This window comes from Linepithema humile, chromosome 3, assembly GCF_040581485.1.
Source record: "Linepithema humile isolate Giens D197 chromosome 3, Lhum_UNIL_v1.0, whole genome shotgun sequence".
Lineage (NCBI taxonomy): Eukaryota > Metazoa > Arthropoda > Insecta > Hymenoptera > Formicidae > Linepithema > Linepithema humile.
This window is the reverse complement of record NC_090130.1, coordinates 23,882,556-23,904,257: the sequence shown is the minus strand read 5'-3', so window position 1 is coordinate 23,904,257 and position 21,702 is coordinate 23,882,556. Positions and strand designations below refer to the sequence as shown.

The 21,702-nt window shown below is 38.6% G+C and overlaps 1 long non-coding RNA gene across 2 annotated transcripts in view; it reads left to right on the top strand.

Moving 5' to 3' along the window:
* LOC105668807 (uncharacterized) overlaps positions 1-21,702 on the top strand; it is a 328,884-nt gene that overhangs the window by 12,335 nt on the left and 294,847 nt on the right. For both annotated transcript variants that reach the window (XR_001100172.2, XR_010889288.1), the window contains exon 2: positions 21,622-21,662. This is a non-coding gene — a long non-coding RNA (uncharacterized lncRNA). The remainder of the gene's footprint in view (positions 1-21,621; positions 21,663-21,702) is intronic.

The following is a 21,702-nucleotide window of genomic DNA, read 5'->3' as shown; positions in this document are numbered from 1 at the left end:
ATCTTAATATAGCTGTACTGAATAAACATGGTTCAGATAAAAGTGAGTAGAACATAAATGACTGTTTATATGTATTAACATTCATTTTATTCAACGACGAAACTATCGTTCATCATTTGTATCGCGTAGGCTACTTCTCGTTTTATTTTTTACAACCGTATATCTTGCTCGAACTTTCCACATTCATCGGACCTCGTCTGGATGAGTGGCTTATTCTTTCGCGGATATTTGCCGTACAGTCTTGCCTGCTTATTCATGGAATGACTAATCCCAGTCAGCTCCAGTGCGATTCAACGTCGCGACGTTTATCCGTCATTCGGTTTGCTGGAACGGAGCTCTGCTCATCTGCCTGGTGAAGAGCTTGTCGTATTTGCCATCTCTCTTTGCGCCGTTTGCTCTATTTCATTTTCCATTTCTGCTGCACGATAACAGGAAAGCTGGTTGAACGGACAGAAGGCACTGCAGCGAGGGGATGCGCAGAAGACGACGTGGATGAGAAGCGCGAAAGTGTGGACAGCAATGGTGGCGCGTACATGGAGTTGGCTGAAAGAAAATGAGGCTAGCATTTTAATAACGTACTTCCAAGCCGCATGGGAGTATGGCAAATAGATTCACTGATATTCTTCTTTCCTGGAGGTCGTCCTGTCTGGCCGAGTGCTCCGTTTTCATCAACAGCAGCGAATCGCATGAATCTCTCGGCCATCTCTCCCTGGGTGCAACGTCACCCTTTGCTTTCGGTCTTTTGCCTCAACCAGCGAATAACATGCTCGTATGCAGTATGCGCTCTGTTCTGATTTTCCTTTGCGACGGTCGCGATTAATGGGGTTTTTCACGAGGACGCATAACTGTGTGGAGTGCTATGCGGAAATTTGGTTGACCTGAAAACTCCGACCAAAGTTTGCGAGTTTACCTACGCCACATCAGAAAGATGACGCGATAGCTTCCAACCTTCTTCTTCTTTTTCCCCTTCTAGATTCGTCTCGACTCTATTCACTGTACTGGACGCTACAGTTAAGATCGGTTATACACTTCTAGATACCGAACTATATATCTCGTTGCAATCTTGGGGCGCGAAGATTTTACGTAAAGATTTTGCAAGTGAAAGAGCCAGCGGTATTAAATGGAATTCCTCAAAACATGTTGCGAGAACACGTTGTCTCTTATTTAATTTAATTAGGGCATATTTAATTAAGGCGATAAAAAGATAAAAAAAATTAATTTGCTTGAGAGGAACATTTCGTTGCACATATTTAATGAAAAGCGTTGGCGTAACATACTTCGATAGAAACTTGCAAGACTTATCTATGAGAATTATGATGAATAAATATCTTATCAGCCGATTCGGTTCATTCGGCTTTTATGTATGTATGCTCACTCTTACTTATTCGGTGAATTTCAATTCATTGTGGAAAGTTTGGATTATTAATGAGGCTTAAATCGCTTTAAATGGCGAGAAAGAAGGATTCGTGTCGTAACCTCGATAACAGATCGATGCGACGATTTATTTGATAAATCAATGGTGCAGATCCTAAATTGTTCGTTCGGCTCAATGTAAGTACCCACAAAGCAATTAAGAACCATGATTAACGGCCGTCTGTGCAACTCCCGACAAAGTTTGGTTTGGCCAGCCTTTCAACCGATATTCAGTATGTTGCAAATCGCTCTCACTATATATGCTTCTCAAGTGAATATTCGATTCTATCTTACGTATATATTATCAAAAATTATTTTATGGAGAACTACATACGTAGCAACAATAAATTTAATTGGAATACAAAAAATATGTTATGCAAATATGATATTATTTCTTGTCACTAATAAGACAACGATTTTAGTACATTGTGCTGCAATTACAAAAATATAATTAAAATTGTGCTCATAATGTTAACAAATAATTAGCTCTAAATTATGATTTGGAATGTTAGAGCATAGCGTAACAGAAACCGCGCGTATACGTGCAAACTTTGAGCGCGGGAAAACTGTTGCTAACGTGCAGTCGCCTAATATTATTTTGGGGCCAATTAACTCGGTTGAAGTGTTACGCGATTGTTTTAATGGGCTCTAATTATTTGGGGATGCTGTTATGAAGTTGGTAACCGTCCGGGGACGTCCGAGTGCCGACGACGGGAAAGAGCACTGCACAAACTGGAAATGGATTTAGTTTGGAATTTCGTGGTCTGGAAAGTACCCATCTGACCGACCTAACCACGATATTTCTCGTAAAACAAGGCAAGAACCATTGCCGGTTGGTTGTTGACCTAAAATACCGCGAAGAAATTCTGTCTTCTTTTCAATCGATTGCGAAACTGAAAATAAATTCGGTCTCGATAACGTATCATGCGATATTTAAATCAAAATACAACTGATTAGATGATACTTTATTTATAAAATACGTCTATCATTCTTATTCTCAACATCTTAAATTATCAAATTCTAAAATAATGAAATATATAACTCTAATCTTTAAATTTATTACAAAAGTAATTAGTTATAATTTATGCATAATAACTTGAAATCATTATACACATGTTATAATTAATTTTATAATTACTGATTTATTTTATTTATTACTGAAACATTTTTTCATTAAATTTTGTAATATTTCCACAGTAAACACTAAAGCAAATTATTGTATTTATCGTAAAAGCTCTTAAAAATAAAATATTGCAGACAATTTTCAAGAGAATTAAAATACCTATAATAATATTGACTTTTAATAAAGCATAAAATTTCATCAAAAAAGAATGGATATAATTGTACATATGTTATTGTATTTAAAGTTACTGTTATGTTCCACTTAAAACATCCTTGAAAATCCAAACAGTCTCGGTTATTTCATTTCTTATCAGATTTCCCAACCTCTTTTGCAAGAAGGCTTGAGTCTTCTATCTCAGATCATAATTCGCAACTAGGGTTGAAGTTGAAAAGATTTCCCTTTACAGATGGAATAAAGGTGGGAAGTTCTTCGACAAATACCTACTTGCGAGTTTCTGTAACTTCTCTTTCAAGCCTGTTTCTGGCAGCTTTCGGATAATCTGATATCGCGTGTTCTGTTAATTAACCTAATCTTCCATTATTTTGTCTGAGATATGACTGAAAAGTATCAACCAAGTGCTCCGCAAATATTATAACTTTGCCTTCTACTGGTTGTCTTTAGTCCAAGTACCGTTTTCTCTTTCTAATGGATGGATTTTAAATTTTAGGTCTCGTCAGGCCTTTTGTAGCTTTCCATAAGGAATACTCCGAATCTTTATCATCAGACAATTTCCTTAGGCAGTAATTGAATGTTTCATTTTCAATTGCTTGAATTTCTCTTTTAAGTTATTGACTTAATGCAGCGCTCGGAATTAGTTGCACATTTCGGGCCGATTTCCGAGACAACGCCTTCTGTTTCCCCACTACCGCTCGGCCGCTGGCGGCCGAGCCGCCGATAGCTCTGGCTCAGGAGCGTTTTATATTAGAAATAGGCTGGATTGTTTAGGCATCTTTCGGGAAATCGTAACATTTTCTTCACTACATAAATAATGTTTATTTTTATTAATACATAATATATATATATTTAATTATTAATGAAAATAAACATTATTTATGTAGCAAAGAAAATATTACTATTTTCTGAGAGGTGCCTCAACAACCCAGCCTATTTCTTATATAAAACGCTCCTGCGCCAGAGCTATCGGCGACTCGGCCGCTAGCGGCCGAGCGGTAGTGGGGGGGGGGAACAGGAGGCGTCGTCTCGGGAATCGGCCCGAAATGTGCAACTAATTCCGAGCGCTGACTTAATGTATTAAGATGCTTTTTATCCTCTTGCACTCTTGTTTGCTGCCATCTTTTACAAGCTCTTTTTTTCGCAGTTATCATATTTTTTATTTTTTTGGTTCACTCTAATTGCTATCTTATTTAACCTGGAAGTTGTTCCATGCTGCTTGTTGCAAGTCAACGACGAATTGCTCCACTTTAGTATCAAGTTACTCGGCTGTCTTTAATGGTGTGTTTAACTGGATTCTATTATCAAGTTCCCTTCTAAATCTTTGCCAATCCGTCTTTTTATTAATCAGTGATAGCTTTTGCTCTTTAATGATGATTGTTTCGCTTATTGTTAAAATAATAGGCGAATGATCCGATGAGAGATCATAATTATTTTTATCTATATTGATATAATTGGATGCAATCCCCCTTAATACGAAAAAGTGTATTAGGTTTGGTATCTTGTCGCTATAGGTTAATAAATTGACTTTCCTGTTGATTGGCATTCTCACTTAGCTTGTGTGATCGCATATAATTTCCTCATAAAATAGCCTTTAATGCTACATTTTATTTTATATATAATACTGATATTATAATGAGATGTTATTCATACGTTTGCATACACAACAATCGTAGAAAATCCCAAAATTTACAATAGCTGCGTACAATACTATCGTATAATTCATGTAAATTAGAGATTATACCATTATGCTCATTGTACCCCTTATTCCTAGATACTCACGCGTGAACTTTGGTATCAAATGATCTAATTAACTGAGATGAAACACAATATTGAAGATTGGGAAGATATAAACGATAACATAATTTCTGATTAAAATGCACTACTGACTAAAATATACTTTTGTTATAAAGTCAATTGCTCACGAAAATATGTATCATATAAATCGCAAAAATGTTTATTAATAGAGAAATTCTCTTTTATTCACATTTTATTGTTAGGTAAATATCTGCATTCCCTCGATAACTTTAGAAAATATTGGTATCACAATTCACTGTTAACTGGATGATTGTAATTTTTAACACTCCTATATTTTTGTTTTGTATTTTGATAGTGATTAATGAATAAAAAAAATTCAGTAAGGTTTAGCATATAGCATAGAGAAATAATGTGAGTATATTATAACTATTAGAAATGTTTATTGAATATAATAATACAGCACGTAGAATAAAATTTTATTTTTCTTTTTTTAGTAAAAAAAATTCTTTCATGCCTGATAAATTTATAAAGTAAATAAATGGACTATTATGTTTATCATTGATTTCGCTGTGTTCACAAAAGGAAATGTCGATAAACGTAAAGTACGATTTAACATGTAACCAAAATACCACAGAGATTAACGGGAATCGCATCGAGAGTTACGAAAAACCACGATGGTTGGGCTACATAATTGCACTCGCTTCATTCAAAACAAACTGATAGTAAAAGCCGCGTGACGCATGTATATAGAGAGACAGAGAGAGAGAGAGAGAGAAAGGGCAATCTCCAATCGGCGTTGCGAGCACCGAAATTCAGCGATGTCCCGTTTACTCTGATTACTCAACAACATACGCGGCAAAGCGCGCGGAAGCGTGACCGAAATTTGTGCCGCGTCGACGAGCTCGACGAGGCAGCCGCGAAACTATTTTCGTCATTACGGCCCGCGCATTCGTTTTCATTCTTTTCTGTCCCGTGAGCGTTAATCCACGGCCACTCGTGAGATGATACATAGCGATGGGAAAAAGTTATCGGCGTGTCTCTGTACGGCGATGCAACCACCGGTCGATATCGGAGGTCAGGCTGGCGCGCGTCGTGCGTGTATCTGTGCGCGTCATAGGGTCCGAACGATGGTTTGCGGCAGCTTCGATAGTGACGATACAGGAGTAGAGAGGTGGGTTTACAAGCACTTGGTGACATAGGTTACCGGGAGAGCGTAGTGAACACGGCCAATACTTCGAGTGGTGTTTTCTGCCTCGCATCTACGTAGTTTGTCCTATCGCTACTTGTCCCTCGCATCTTCCCCTCGCATCCGACCGCAGCAACCCCAATTCGCCGTGGAGATGCTTTTTTTCTACCATTGATTAAGATTACTCACGTAAACACACTCGAGACGTCGATCGCGCTTGCCACGAGATATTAACCGCATTTACTTGACCTTTCCTCGAGTGCCAATCACCGTACTTCACTGTAAACGCATCTCCGGTCGAGTATTAGGGTACGAGCGCGACACCGTCGAGGTAGAAGAGGGAATCGATGCGAAGCAATACCCGCGACCCGATTTCGCGCGATGGAGCCTCCTTTGCTGCGGTCGCTTCGAGAAACAGCGTTATGGGCTTTCCTCGGATTTGCGGCATCGCGAATGGCAATTGCGGATGGCTGCGATAATGATTTATCGATTTTGCGGTCGCTGCTTTTGCAAGATTCTTAGACATCGGAAATTTAATTTTAAATTAAAGAGGAAATTATAATTTAAGAAATCGGAAGATTAAGTTTGTTTGAAGCTTTTTCGCGATTCGTCGCGCTTCGTATTTCGCGATGTTAGAATATAACTCTCTACAACGGTTTAATTATACAAGAAGGCGCGCGTAAATTTCGTCAAACAAGCGGTCGCGCCATCGTGCAAATTTCGCATCATGCAGGAACGAAGACGGGGAAAATAATGGACCGTGACGCATCCGTGGGGTAGCGTAGTATTATTAAGCATTTTACGTAATCGCCCTTAATATCATCCGCGATGACTATGGACTTTCCTTTGTTATCTGCAGCAACGTCGTCGATGTCAGCGTCCTTGTCGTCGTAAGTGCTGTGGACACCCACGGTTTGTCGAGCCACATTCAGCGCGTCTTTCTCATTAATTACAAGCCCGCGTACCTACGAAATAAACGCATTCCTCCCATTAATTCCGTCCCGCGGCGATTAATCTTCCGCGACAATTAAATTGTTTACGGGAAGGAGACCGTTTCTTACGACTAGGAAATAAATGGACAACTCGTTCCGCCGCTCATGGATTCGGTTTCGTTGCCCCATTTGCTGTTTCTTTCCGCGAAATTACATGCGGTCACTCTGGCAGTGATGACTTTACCGCGAACCAGATCTTTCTGTTTAGTTTCCTCCGGAATATACAGTATACTGTACAATCTATGGGTCGTTGCGCCGAAAATTTATCAACATGACAAAACGCGTGCGCGCGCGAAATGTACACCGCTTCGTTTTCTATCCGGTATATTTCTTCGCCGCAAATTTATTCAGTTTCAAAGTCACGAATATTTGCAGCTGAATCTGACAACTCGGCGTACAATATATATCTTGTCGGGAGAAATCGGGAAAATAAATAACAACAATAATGCCGTGTGGCGGAGCCTCTCCACCAGCGGTATCCGAAAAAGCGACGGGCAGATTGAAGTTTAATAAGTTTCATGGCCGTAAGAATCGTCCGTCAGTTTCCTGTGCGCGGCCGCGCACAGTGAGATGCAGATGTCGGATAAAATGTGGAAGCGTGGGGAAAAAAGTATTCGCGTATCGGCGACGAAGGAGGGGGGGAGGGGGTCTGTCAGTTGCAGCCGTAATCTGATGACTGATTGTGAGTGACTTCTCGGCGGGGCTGGCAGGACGTGGAAGCGCCGGCGGCCCCTTTTCTTCTTCGCGCCGCGACTAACCGAGTGTAGTCTCGCGGCGGAAAAGGTACGGCGCACCTCGTATTTGTCACCGGGTGCTAAGGGGTTGTCGGCTTGTCGCCACATAACTCTCCGGGCACCCCATACCGCGGCGGCAGCGGCGTCGTGCCTCAACATCACCCTCCAACTCAGCCTCTTATGCTTCTCCGTCTCACTACGTTGCCCTTTCCCTCCCCCGTTTTCGTTCCGCGGCGAATTCTCACCACACGACTCCAGAACACAGGCGAAATTTACATTCGACCTGGAATATTTCGCGGTGCCGGCTGAAATGCAATTTGTTTCGTTCTGTCGGCGTATATACGGGCTCCTTTTAACCTGTCTAAGACCCCGGGTGATCCACGTTACGGGAAATTTATGTCGCCGTTAGTCTCGACCGCGACGTCGAATTGGCTTCGGTTTATGGTAAAACTTATCCACAAGCTGCGTAATAAACCGGCGTTATTGCTCAGCTTCGGACCATCCATGCTTCTTCCTTAATTTTGTATGATCGCATCGGTAAATATACGAAACAGTAATACGAAAGATGTCAGAGCCGTTTTTTCCGCTGATTTGAATTTGCTCGGCCAAGTGGCTGGAGATGATCGAGCGATTTCGAACGTGCGTCCTTGACCTAAGATTGTTCAGCTTCGTGACATCGTGGTCCATCGCGAGTTCTTAGCGGATTTGAATGCGTGATTAGATTAAAATCAGGTTATGCGAATGACAAGGTGATTCCACGACTTTCTTCGGTAGATTGGATAGCGGCGTTTTCGAAGATTAGATTGCGACCACATCTTTCAGTAGGTTGAACCTCTGACGTTCGTGATCAATCTTGCATGAAGACGATTTCCCGACAGATTCGGGACCGCGAAAATCTGTGGACATCAGCCTGCGGGGGTTATGACGCATATCGAATTCAAAGGCAGAAAATCTCGTGAAAGGGTTTAGGGGAATCGAAAACGGAGAATTCGATATCGGCGCTATCTCACATCTGCATTTTGGGAAACTGGACGAATTTACATTCCATGCCGTCGCGCGATTCGATGTCTACTTTTCCATATTCAAGTATGCTGATATCGTTCGCAAAATTGTTTAAAAATCGCCCGTAATTTTGGCGAGAGGAATAAAAATCTATTTATAACGTAAACAAGGCAGCTTCGCTTCGCGTAGACCATTTTTGCACGAGCAACGGAATCAAGGACGAATTCAAAGACGAAATATCGCGAGAGAGTAGATTCGTGAGAGTGAATAGCTCCGTCGGCGTCATGGCGAAAAACGAATATGAATCTGCGCGAGGTAGTGGGAAGAGGCAGAGGCGTCGAGGCGCGCTTGAGATACGCGAGAAAGAAGGACAGCAAGGGCGCGAGTGGCAAGATACCCCGAGATTACGAGAGATGAAACTTTCATAAAACATACTGCTCACGACTCGTTCGTCGACTTTCAGCAGTCCGTGCTGGTCTCAGGGAGAATTTAAAAGCAGCGGGCGCACGGGTAGGTAGCTAAGTACGTAGATATTAAAGGAGTTTAGGGGACAGCCGCGCGTCTCACCGTCTCTCTGGGGCCGCGCATTACGTTCTGAACTCTTAGCACTCGCTTGGAGGTAGCTCGGGCAAAGTGGCCGAGTATGGAGTAGTAAGTTGATTTTCGAGTATCGCGCAGTTCCCGGCGGCATCGACTCGCGCTTATAGCTAGGTGACGAAAATCGTTAACCGGATGTATATTTTACTGGAGCACTTTTCGTCCCGGTGGAATTGAAGAGCGTTTTTCTAACAGTTAGTAAGCGCTAACATTCCTCGAACTTCCATTTCGCGAAATCGCGAAAGCATCGATAATATCAAGTTCGATGTACATTCGCGAGTATTCAGTTTCTAATAGATTTTTCTGAGTACGCGCGACAAAATGCCTCGTGAAACATAGTGAATTCACTTCAGTTCAATTCATTAATATCACTGTGTGTACGCGCGATGATTAAAAACGATAGAAAATTATATGATTTACAAACATGCCATAAATGATATTCTGAAATCCAATAATATATATTTCACAAATTTTAGATTTGTAGATAAGTACCATTTATTAAAGTACCATTTGTTCTAATGAATGAATATATCTAATGAATAAAAAAGTGTTAGTCTTCTAAATTGATTTGTAAATCTGCAAGAAATATATTGTTTTGTTTCTGCGCGTGTTTCTCTTTGACATGTGGCACCAGGGTAGTAAATATGTACATCCGCTTATTTGTGCAACGAAGTAATTACACACGAACATACGTGACTGTCTTTGCAAATACAATGTTAGTGTCTGACGTACTAACTGACGCTCTCACAATACGAATTTGTTAACTGAATACTGTAAGACATTGTTTGAACACAAATTAGTCTGCTTTGAGCTGCAGTTAATGAACATTCTACGTGTATAATTAGAACATGTAGCATTTCGATATTTTAACCAAGAAATTTGACTAATGTATAAACTAACATGATTACATCGATACGATTTTGATTTGATAGAAGTATAACAAAATATATATTTTATAGATTTATTAAATATCTACTTGAAATTTATAACATTACAACATAGATTTTTTATATTTATCATTTATTAATAAATGAATACCAGTAGTATTTAATTGATAATGCATTCCGTGGAAACTAGTCGATATTGTCAGTTTTACCGAAAATTAGATACGTGAGATAGAAGATTACAAGAAAGGTGGCTTTGCAACATGGTTTTTTCGGAATAATCGATACAATGTAAGATTAATTACAAGTTGTCCTGAAGGGTCGCAATAATGTCATTTTCTCAAGCGTTCGTTATTAAATCTTTAGAATTTCTATGAACATAATTTATTAAAGGAAAGCAGTGTTATCAAATTAATTTCATTTTCGCGGCGTTTTTCGTGATTAATGATTCGAAGATTGCGCGCAGCTTTTTATGACACGGTCAATTATGATAATATATTACAAATTAGTCTTCAAGTATTTTGAAGCAAAAGCATTTCGGCATTATACACCCGTCAGACTGTACGCTATATCATTTAAGCACGCCCATCAAGTTTGCGAACGGAATCATATATTCGGTCAATGCACAATTTACAAAATCGGACAGTGTGCGTAATGGAAATATGATCATTAACATGGTTGAACTAATACAATAGTGACAAATGTAGTAGAATGTAAACTAATGGACATGCAAATCACGGTATAATATCAAACGATAATGAGTGTAAACAATTATATGCTGAGGATGATAAATTACGTGATCTCATGTGCAGAGTCATTGTGTAATTGTTATCTATGTTCGGAATACAATGATTGGAGTGCGCGGAAATAGCGATTCTAATCGACGGCAACTGGTCCATCCTGATAGAATCCTGGCAATATACAGATATATATACAGATTGTAGTTAATACAACATGTGTGTATATATTTCAAAACATGAAACATTAATATTTTTTAATTTTTTACACGTTTTAATTTAAAAAATTTTAAATTATATTTTATTTTTATTTAAGTAAAATCCTAAAATACTTATAATATATATTCTAACTATATGTTAGTGGTGCATACAAACGCATTAAGGATCTAAGACATTAATTTTATCTATTAATCAAACAGTCTAGTTGCACATGTTGCTTGTAAGTAATAAAAGCGGAAATGTCTGAGATGACGGCGAGCGAAATAAACCGAGGACAATTGTCTTAAAGCTTGTTAGGTTCTTGCAAACGACAGAGCTTAAGTGGCCGTGTGAATTTTAGTTACGTTAGTCACACCAGAGAATTTCGCAACGTAACATCACAAACTTACGAAATTTCCTCCTGTGAAATTACGGCGCGCGTGCATGTGCATCGTCATATCACCGGTGCATTTATGGCAGAGACTAGTTGGAGAATTAATATGAACGCAGCGACGTAATATATTCATAATTAAAGAACTGTTATATCATATTGCAGTAAAATATCCGTTAACTTTGGACATGTTCCAAAAAATTACTTTGTTGCCTGAAATATAATGTTTGTCAACTCTATAGAGTTATAATGTATATATATATATATACATTATTTCCAGAAATCTATGTATGCTGAGAAAAATATAAAATCTACAAAATACAGGAGAATAAAAAATTCATGTTTTTGCTGTTTTAATTTATTCTTTTTTATCAACAATAATAGCTCAAAAGAAAATGTATTTATCATTCGAAAAATTTGTATGCTTAAAAATGTATTTTTTTAATTTCATTTAAATATGTTTTTATTTTGCTGTAATTAAATGTTTAATGCAAATTATCTGGAATTGTGAAGTATAAATAAAATCAATAAGCCATATCAACGAATAAATCAGTGAATTAGCTATATAAATCAGCTGCGGTTTAATCAATAGTGTTGTTTGGTCGGAATACACGCTCGGTTTATTGGAAATTGCGCTCTTATCGTATGTAAACGTTAACTCATATTTTTACAAGTGTTACAAAACCAATTTTAAATTGAATGCCATGAATGTCGGTCACGCAATATATATTTCGGTAAATTTATATTTGAATAAAACATTTTCAAATTGATTAATACATCCGTGGGATTTCGAATATAATCGATAATCTCTCGGATGATCGGATTGAGTATAATGCCAGTCGTTGCCAGTCTGTTCTCGCTAAGTCCGCTTGCGGCGTGTTTAGTACGTGAGGAATTGCATCGTATTACCATCTGGAAAGCTGTAATGCTATATGTGACAGCATGTAGCAATGCTGTATCTCGTTTCGTAAACCTGCCTGGATTGCGCTCAATGCACGCAAAAGTACGTGATGACAGACACATGCGTATCAGTGTGGCGGTATTAACGCATTATATTCTATTCGCAATCTGCTATTCCTGTGGGTCTGAATGTGCGTCATCCCTCTTTTTCCATGGACCTTACGCGGAATTTCACGCGTATATAATTTTCCGGCATGCCGGTAAGCGGCTTTGCCGACATTGCAATTAATTGTCTTTCGAGAACGTTTCCCCGCGTGACCGAATACAATTATATTCGCTTTGCATTTAAGTCTCTTGTCTATACTATTTTGGGCATTAGTTTGTTGCGGTTTGTTACATCCGCCTTGTCGTAGCCCGAGGGCTATAGTTAGCATGCACCGTTCAACTATATTGTTTTAACATTGCGGATTTGTGTTTGTGCAATACCGGCAACCTTTCATCGCACAATGCGCTATTTCGTTGTGAATAAGATAAACAAAGAGCAAAACATAGAGTATTATCAAAGCAACATATCGACAAAGATTAATTGCATTATTCGCTACATCGATATTGAGCACATTGTGTTATAGATTTTCTGAGTAATCAAGGATTATTTTTTAGAATTATACCGCAATCCCCAATATGTGCCTTCGCTGGTGAACAGATTTATTTGTCCCAGAGAGATTGCCTTGTATTAGTCTAGACTGTAATCTCCAAGAGAAAATCGTAAGACATTCCTTTTGATATTACCCCTGTCGAGCTGGCCCCCCCCCCCACCTTGCACAAATAAAAAAACCAATAGCGGAAAATTATAAGCTATTTATGAGCTTTCATATTCCGCAAATTAAAATTTTTGAGCACGTCACGCTGAGCATGAATTTAATGTTTTTCGTGGAGGGGCTGAGTCGATATCGACTCAGCCCCCCCCCCCCCACCGCTTAAAAATAAAAATATTGGATTAATCTTTGCGGTGGAATTAAGAGCTATTTATGAGCTTTTGAACTGATATAGTTTCGATTTTTAAGCTCACTCTTTTAGTCCTCAAACAACCCTTAATCGATATCGACTTAGCCCCCCCCCCCCCCCCCCACGAAAAACATTAAATTTATGCTCAGCGTGACGAGCTCAAAAATTTTAATTTGCGAAATATGAAAGCTCATAAATAGCTTATAATTTTGCGCTATTGGTTTTTATATTTGTGCAAGGTGGAGGGGGAGGGGGGAGCCAGCTCGACAGGGGTTTTGATATCTGTTTGTTATAACGTGATGTGATATACGGCATCGCTGCCGCTTTTTTTGCGTTTAGAAAAAGAGCTGTATCGACGTCAAAAGAACTCATCCAAGCGTGAATCTCCTTAGAAGCCAGACAGAAGGTTCCCCTTTGAGTTTTTTATGCTGCGCCGCCGCACATCGCCGATTTATCTATGGTCGGTGCGGTAAGCGTGACGCACACGTGTCATGCTAGTATGCGTAGTAAAACAATTTTTCGTAGCTCGCCGCTTCGCCTCTAGACTTGTGACGTACTTTTTCGCGCGACACACTATACATCACTTTGCCGCTGTGTGTTTCCCTCAAATAATAAATGATCTAATCGGAAGGAGCGAGAAAGAAGGGAGGGATGGTCGGAAAACCCCGGGAAAAGGAGGGAATTCTCGTAAGCGTATAATTTTAAAAAGACATGACACGATGTTAACGCGGTCGCTGTTTATCTCTATATGTTCTTTCCGTCTTTCCGTCGTATAAATATATGCCAGCGCGCAATAAATTCAAATAAAACAGCACCATTGCGCGTGCAGATGCAATATAAAGATTTCAAGCAAGTCTTATCATTCCAGTTGCATCGCGTTAAATACTCCGAGAATATATTATTTTGTAACTGTTGTAAAAGAATTTTGCTTATTTGTGCTAAAATATTGTTGTTCAAGCGTTGTCATCGGTGCGCGATACGGTTCAGATTACGACTTCGATATATATTTTTCTTAATTATACAGACATCGTAATACTTAATGAATGATCATGTGCGCAGACAATGGCTTATTACAGTCTTGCAGCTAGCGGTGCTTGCGATAAGAGACAACCCTCTCACGCGTTTAACTGGAAACTCGTAAATCTCAGTGACGTTGACGGCCTTACGAGAAAATCGTTGTACCGCTTACGCTTCACTTCTACCGTTTCACGGACGTTTATGGCTTTCGGACTGCGTAAGATGTGACACGGCAGTGGTTGCTCGTGTACGCGGCATGTAGTGTACGTGTAGATCCGGTATGTACAGATGCGCGACACGACACGAACGATCCGCGCGTAGATACGGACTACACGCAAGCGATTACATGTTCTATGACTTTTACAGCAAAATGTACTATACCGTCCTCGATTCACGCTCCGGGATTCGTTATTAAGAACAGAAAATACATGCAATATTTTGAAATTTGCATTATACTATCATTATCGTTACATGAAGTATTCATTCCAACAGATATTATTAGCTATTGTTATTTTATGGTCAAAAATAGGATCTTATTTTTTAAGTGTCAGCTCTAATAAACTGCGTTACACAGTAAAATAACTAAATTCCACATTCACAGATAATTTACCACGCTTTACACATCGTAAACCCTGTACGAACTTGCAGTAGTAGATCTCATTTCATGAGTAAGAAGATGTAGTATCTGCGGCGAGTGTTACATCCATTCGCTAAACGATTGGTCCGTTTACAGTTTGTAATTACAATGAAACTTTTGCGTCGACACATCTTGCTGTCGTGTAAAATCGTGGAACCGTAACTTGAGAGTAATGAAATTTAAAATAGCAGAAAGTGAAAATCGCTTCTAGAAAATGAAAATTGGAAATTGAAAATTTAATATATAACATAACGTAATATAATTTATTAAATTTAATAATAAACTTTTTTTAACTAATGCATTAGATCTTTAAAAAATTTTTAACAGATTTTAGCTTTTTTTATTCAATTGTTTACTAAAAATTCAAATTTTAAAAACATTATTTCAACTTTAAAATTAGATTTCTCAGTGGTTTTAATTAATTTTATTTTTCGTGAAGATTTAAACTTTCACAAGAAGAAATTTAATTCGGCAAAAACTAAACCAAGTGATAAGTAATTGCTTACCATAATCCCTACGACTTGAAATGTGCCAGGCGTCGCGCAAATGCTTGTGCAATACCGACACCAAAGTATTTTGGCCGTTTAAATCGAGTGATATCGCTTCACCCGAAAGTCGGACGGGGGCTGAGCACCTTGCACAACGAGCTGCGAACAACGGGTTAATTTTCTCCGCGAAAGGATTACATCCTCGTCGAGAAGCGAAATATAGGTCAGCGTGACTGGCGAAGCGGCGGGGGGGGAGGGGGGGATCTTAAGGAAGCGACTCTTACTAACAGTAAGTGCACGTAAGAAGAGCTTGCGGTCTCGGACGTCGGCGCGGTGCAGCCGCGCTTGAGGAATGGCGCGCGCGCACAGCTTCAACGCGTGCTATCAGCTACTTTGCATTTCGTTGTTATTCAGAAATAGTCGCAAACCGCCCCGCCTGGAACCGGTGGCCCGTCCGTTGCTATGTACCCCGCATCTGTCTCGTTTCTTCCTAGTTTTCCCCCTTGCTCCCCCTCGGCGGCTTGCCCTCCTCGGTACCGTCCTGGTTCCCGCCCGCTTCTTTACCCAACGAGATGTTTTATTAATGAAAATGAAGGGGCTTCTTATATTTTCCTTACTTGCGGAGCGGCCGGCTCTTGTCCTCCATCCCTCTTTCTTTCCTTCCGCAGATCTCTTCCTTCCGACACTACTGTTTCCATTTTCCCTCCCCCGACGTTCTTACCGGAGGCGGTGGCATCCGCACAACCCGCCGCGTCCTCCTCCTCTTCTTCTCTGTTCGCCGTCACTTCCACCATTGCTCGCCGCGGTAATATTACTTTCCGCATACCGGACCGGCCTGCGGGAAATGCGACAACGAGTTCTGTGCGAAATTAATTCAGACTAGTATCATGCATGCTTCGCTAAGTCGAGTCAGAATTTACGAAAAAAGAACGTGAATGCCGGCTTTCTGATACCAAAACGGAAGTAATAACCGCGTCAGGATAGACTTTGATGTTGAGATTCTATTAATCTCTCGCAGGAAGAATTAAGAATGATGGCGTCGCGACAGTATAATTAAGGCGCGAATTTAAAGTATTGTGGCAACTGTTATTAATCGTCGCAGAAATATGGCCGGATAAGACGGAACGTCGCATTTATTGAAATACTACGCCGAGGTACATTTCCAAATATATTTGACGATTCTCTACTAAACACGGAGAAAGAATTATCTGCTTTACTCATTGCAACAAAAAGTCGAAAAAAAAGAATAATTAGAATTTTCGATATTTTCTTGTTTCAAGAAATATTCGAACAAAGTCTGTGTACAGTGCCAAATGATTGATAATTCTATTGAAAATGTAGACGTCGAGAAGTATCAACGGTAGTACTGTACCATATACGCAAAGTTAACAGTAACATATTCGAGTTGTCGAAACGGGAGATAATTATACGTTGCGGCAGGCATTTATGGTGCGGAAGCGAAGGAGAGTGCAGAGTGTGGACAGAGCGGTCGGCAAAACTCAGGAGGTGGCGGTGGACGGGGGTTAAAGGGGTTGGGTGCACTGGTCGGTGTGTGCATAAATGCACAGTCGGGCGAACAAACCGTCAGGCCGGCTGAAACGCAGTTTGCAGGAAAATCAAGCAAAAGCAGGGGCTGGTTGCTGCGCGTACGGAAATGGAGTGTCGTCCTGTTTCGCTCTTCGTCGTCCACCTCGCCGTTCTCTGGTACATCTCGTTTTTGCTAGTGACCGCATCGCCGCCAAATACATATTCAAAGATTTACCAAAATTCACTATAGTAACTCTCGAGTCATTTTTCTGTTTTTATTTTACGATTACATGTATCCTTCTACGAGGAACTTTATTGTCCCGGTAAAAATTTGGTAGATCGATATCTTTGGTCTCGTCACTTTTCTAAACGCGTTTTCCTTCCTATGACTTTTATTGCTTTCAGCGATGTGCACTCAAGCGGCACGGCGTCGCGTATATTTCATTCTATTCCCTTAGCGTGCGAGTATCGTCTGCTCGAAATCGGTGTTTCGAAGACGAACCGTAAAATAACGCAATCATTACAATCTTGATTATGCAAAAGTTTTGAAATTGTGTGTCCAAAGCAAGATATAGTATTACAAAGAAAGGTTTGAGAAAGAAATATTATTGTACTAATGTGCGTTTAATTATTAATTACTTTTAAGATTAAATAATATTATTATTACACCTGTCTTTATGATTTATAATACAAGAATATAAAATAAATCTTCAACACAATTATAAATAATTATTGAAAATTTGATGTTAAAAATTAAATGTAGCAATTTAAATGAGGAGATTTGATACATTGATTAATTTGAAGGTACAATTTAGAATCTTATTGATTGCAGAAGCAATCAATTGGTTTGTCAGCTAAAGCTCAGTCATACTCTGTAATCAGAACGCAATAAATGTTGTTTACGAAGCTGTTTTTCGAAAATAAAAAGGTCCTCTAACCCAAACTAACACGCGTTCGTTAATTATAATTGCTATGGTCAAAGAGCAAATGTGCAAGCCGCGTTTATCGGCCGTGTTTTGCAGCGAGTTAATTACGGGAACAGAGTCTATTATCCTGGCACAATGTCAACTCATAGCAGTGCAGTTGGATGCACAGTTAATACCCGAATTTAATTTCCTCTGCAGCCGCTCGAACTCTCATCCACCACAGCAGTTGTAATTTCATTGGCTATAAAACATTAACTGTCCCAAACGTTATTCGTTCATTTGAATGTAAGATTGATCTAAGTATTGTAAAAATTTTTTGAGCCACAGATTTATTACAATATACATGTTACATGCTATTTGATTAGGTACAAGAGAATGCATTAAACAAGTAATAATTCAAGAAATTACGTTTAGTTTACATTTAATTTTCACGCGGCACCATAAATTAATCTTAATTTTCCTATCAAAATCGAGCGTCTTTGTACATTTTCTTGAGTAAGATCTATGTTACATCAGTATTGTAACTTGGGAGAGACTGCCGTATTCAGTTTCGCACTATGGTAACAAAGTTCCTCGAGTCTAGTAGCTCGTTCGTAAGTTTAAGTTGTATGTACTTATTGCTCTCGCTCTCGTCGCTGTCGACGCGCATTCAGAATAATTTCGCGCTATATCATGCAGTCATAAATAAGTAGCAGCTTTAATCTGGATTTGTTTGCCTCATTGTGTCTCAGCATCTTATCTAAGAAAGCCGCATAAATTAACACACAAAAGTGATAGAAAATTGTATAAATAATAAAAAATTGAGAACATTTACATAATTTTATATATTAATTGTAATATATTTTATGAATGATTGGATATAATTTGTCTTATTGTTAGTTCCGTCATCTTTTAAATAATTTTAATGTTTAAAAAACTATTTTTTTTACAATATTAAAGAAAAATAAAAGAGAATGAAGAATTAGTTATATGCATAAAGATTCCGCAGAAATTAGTTCCGCTATTGCATACGCACACAGAACGCTGATTTGAGCGTAAGAAAGCCAGAAGTGCAAAGTTGTAGGCGAGATAGGCACGACTGAACGGGCGGGGATGCAGACGCAGGATGCAAGTGGAAGTACGGAGAATCAGTGCACGTGAGACGTTATCGTTAAGTCTAGCGTTGAGTCGGAGATGTCTACCTACTTGGCTACACATTTTAGATCCGTGCTAGTTCCAGTGAGTTGCACGAAGCGACTGTTTATGGCGTCGTGTTCGCGAAACGGTCCGATGAAGGAGAGGTTCTCCTCTTCCGGCGAACCGGGCAACGAGATAGTCGTGGCGCGGTTGTTTGCGAAAGTCGTCTGGTTTCGCCAGGATGCAGCGTGCAACGTGTAGCGCGAATTCGCTCGAGCGTGCGGTCGCGGATGAAGACGCTTACTGGGCTCAACGTCGACGCGTTGCGCAAATTTTCCCGGCTGGTACGTTTCAACCGGTCCGTGTTGTATCTTCCGGTGGGCGAGCCTGTGCGGATTGAAAACTGTCTGATGCATGGCTCTAGCAGCATGATTTTAAGGCAGAGTTCTCGCGGTAAACGCAGCCGCCAAAGATGCCGCTGAAGAGCATGCCAACTCGAGTGCACCTCGGTGCACGAAGCTTTCCTTATGCGGCGAGTTGTTGCTGTGAGAAACGATATGCTTTGGTGTGCCGAGCGATATGCATGCATTATTTGAACTTGAACGGCGCATTTATTCATATTCGTGAAAACGTGTGCACTCACTCTTGCGCCACGAGTTTTCGAATACAATTCGTCATTAGAGAGTGTAGTACTTAAAAACGCTTCATCTCGACAGTCTCGTATAAGCATTTATTTTGCAGTTTTTACATTTATTAGCAGTTGTTGCATTTATTAGCAGTTGTTTTGCAAGAAATGATGTTCATTTATTAGCAGTTGTTGCATTTATTAGCAGTTGTTTTGCAAGAAATGATGTTCAAGAGATTATTTTCCCGCAAAAATTTGAATATAGAGATATAATATTTATCCTGCCACTCAAGTTTTTTTTGTATGCGTCTTTCTTTTGTATCCGGGAGATCTTTTATGTTGCAAGTAGGATTATATCATTTGGGATAGAACTCAAGGCAACTTCTGCATAAGGTATGAGGAGCATTTTTATGTCTACAACATGGTATAAAAGTTTCCCAATGCGGTATTCAGAAGGTTTCTGGCGACGTTCAAAACACACCCTCGTTCTTTGCTATGGTTTAATATGATTCTGCCTTTTGTGATAACATATCATGCGTTCATAAAATAGTGTAGTATACAGTAAAAGTTAAAAGTTATTATAACCAAAATACACTATCCTTTATGCATATAAATATACATATGACCACCAAGCTGTGTCCAAGCTTTTGCGAAACAAAATAGTTACTTTGCATAAAAAAAAGTAAATATTTCAAAATATTACAAAATTATAAAATGCGCTATTCTTTATTTTATTATATTTATTTTTAGCATTACTAAATATTTTTATTTTTAATGGTTATAAAATTTCCAGAATGATTAATTGTAATATATTTCTTCTAGGAAAATTTTTTTATTTTATTCAAAATTATTTTCTTGAATCTCTTTTACATTGTTTTACATATTTAATATATAGTCCAGTTTCGAAAATGTCAATATACACTCTATGTACGAAAAAATTGCTATCGATTTGCACGGGATATCGTATCCCGATTTGGTTTTATTACGATTTTCCTATCAGAATCTAGATCATACATACAACACAGACACACACACACACACGCGCGCGCGCGCGTACGCACGCACGCACGCACGCACGCACGCACATAAAAAATAAGCTTTTATATGGATATAACCGTATTTAGCCGGCTATCTTATAGTAAACATTTATAGCACAATGAACTTCTTGACAAAGTAACAGACTGCATTTTAATAAGCGTATTATTAATATCGAGCAACTATATACTGAGACATTATTATCACTGAGACCTAGAATTGTAACATTAATATGAAAGATGGAAGATTATCATAACTTACAATTTATACGTATTATAGCATTGTATTGTTGTATTTACGGTATTATTGGATAGAACTATACGAGATTACTTTTTTGTATTAATAAATGTTTACGTAACTTTATCGTTCTATAGTTTTGGCTCGTAAAGATGTATTATTTTTCTAAATTATCACGTATTGCTGGATTGGGATATACGTACAATTCGCAGTTTAATGCACGTGGGGGTACTTTCACTTAATATCTCAGTAACATGATATATTTCAATTATATTCCTCCCTGAGCTACTATGATATTCTCTCTTCGCAATTAATTACTAAGTATTGGATTTTCTCATTGAGCGAAGTGCCGCACCAAAGTTCCGAGAATTTACACATGGAAACATGGAAGATGTTTGCATGCGAGAATATGTCCGCGCAATAGGCAAAAGGACTGTACAATCCGTGACAGAATTATTATATTTTCCAACAAATTTTATACAAAATGTCCAATTGTATTATCCGTACAGATTCTTAAGGTCACTTAGAGACAAAAATCTTTATACCAAAAATATCGAGGCTACAATAATTTTTAAACGCAAAGTGTTTATGGTTAATCACTTAGAATATAAAAAAATTTACGCACTCACAATCAGATATGTTGCATATTGCTTTTATATCTTTATCATATAAGAAACCTCAGAAATCTGCTATTAACGATTGGTCTGGAACACTGTATATTTTACATTATTTTTAAATGTACTATTATTTAGCTATTATTATTTTAAATCTATTGATTTTTAATATTTATAATTATTAGATACAATTATATATAATTCTTTTATTAGATGTTTGCATAAAAGATGAGTAAAAGTTTAATGTATCATATAATGATTATATCTCAAATAATTATTCTAAACACTGTTAACTTTGTATGTTACAGATTACAACTTGTGAACAACTTTGCTGCTGTATATTGTGTTGGTAAGTCAATTTAATTTGTTTTATTTTAATATTGTTAAAA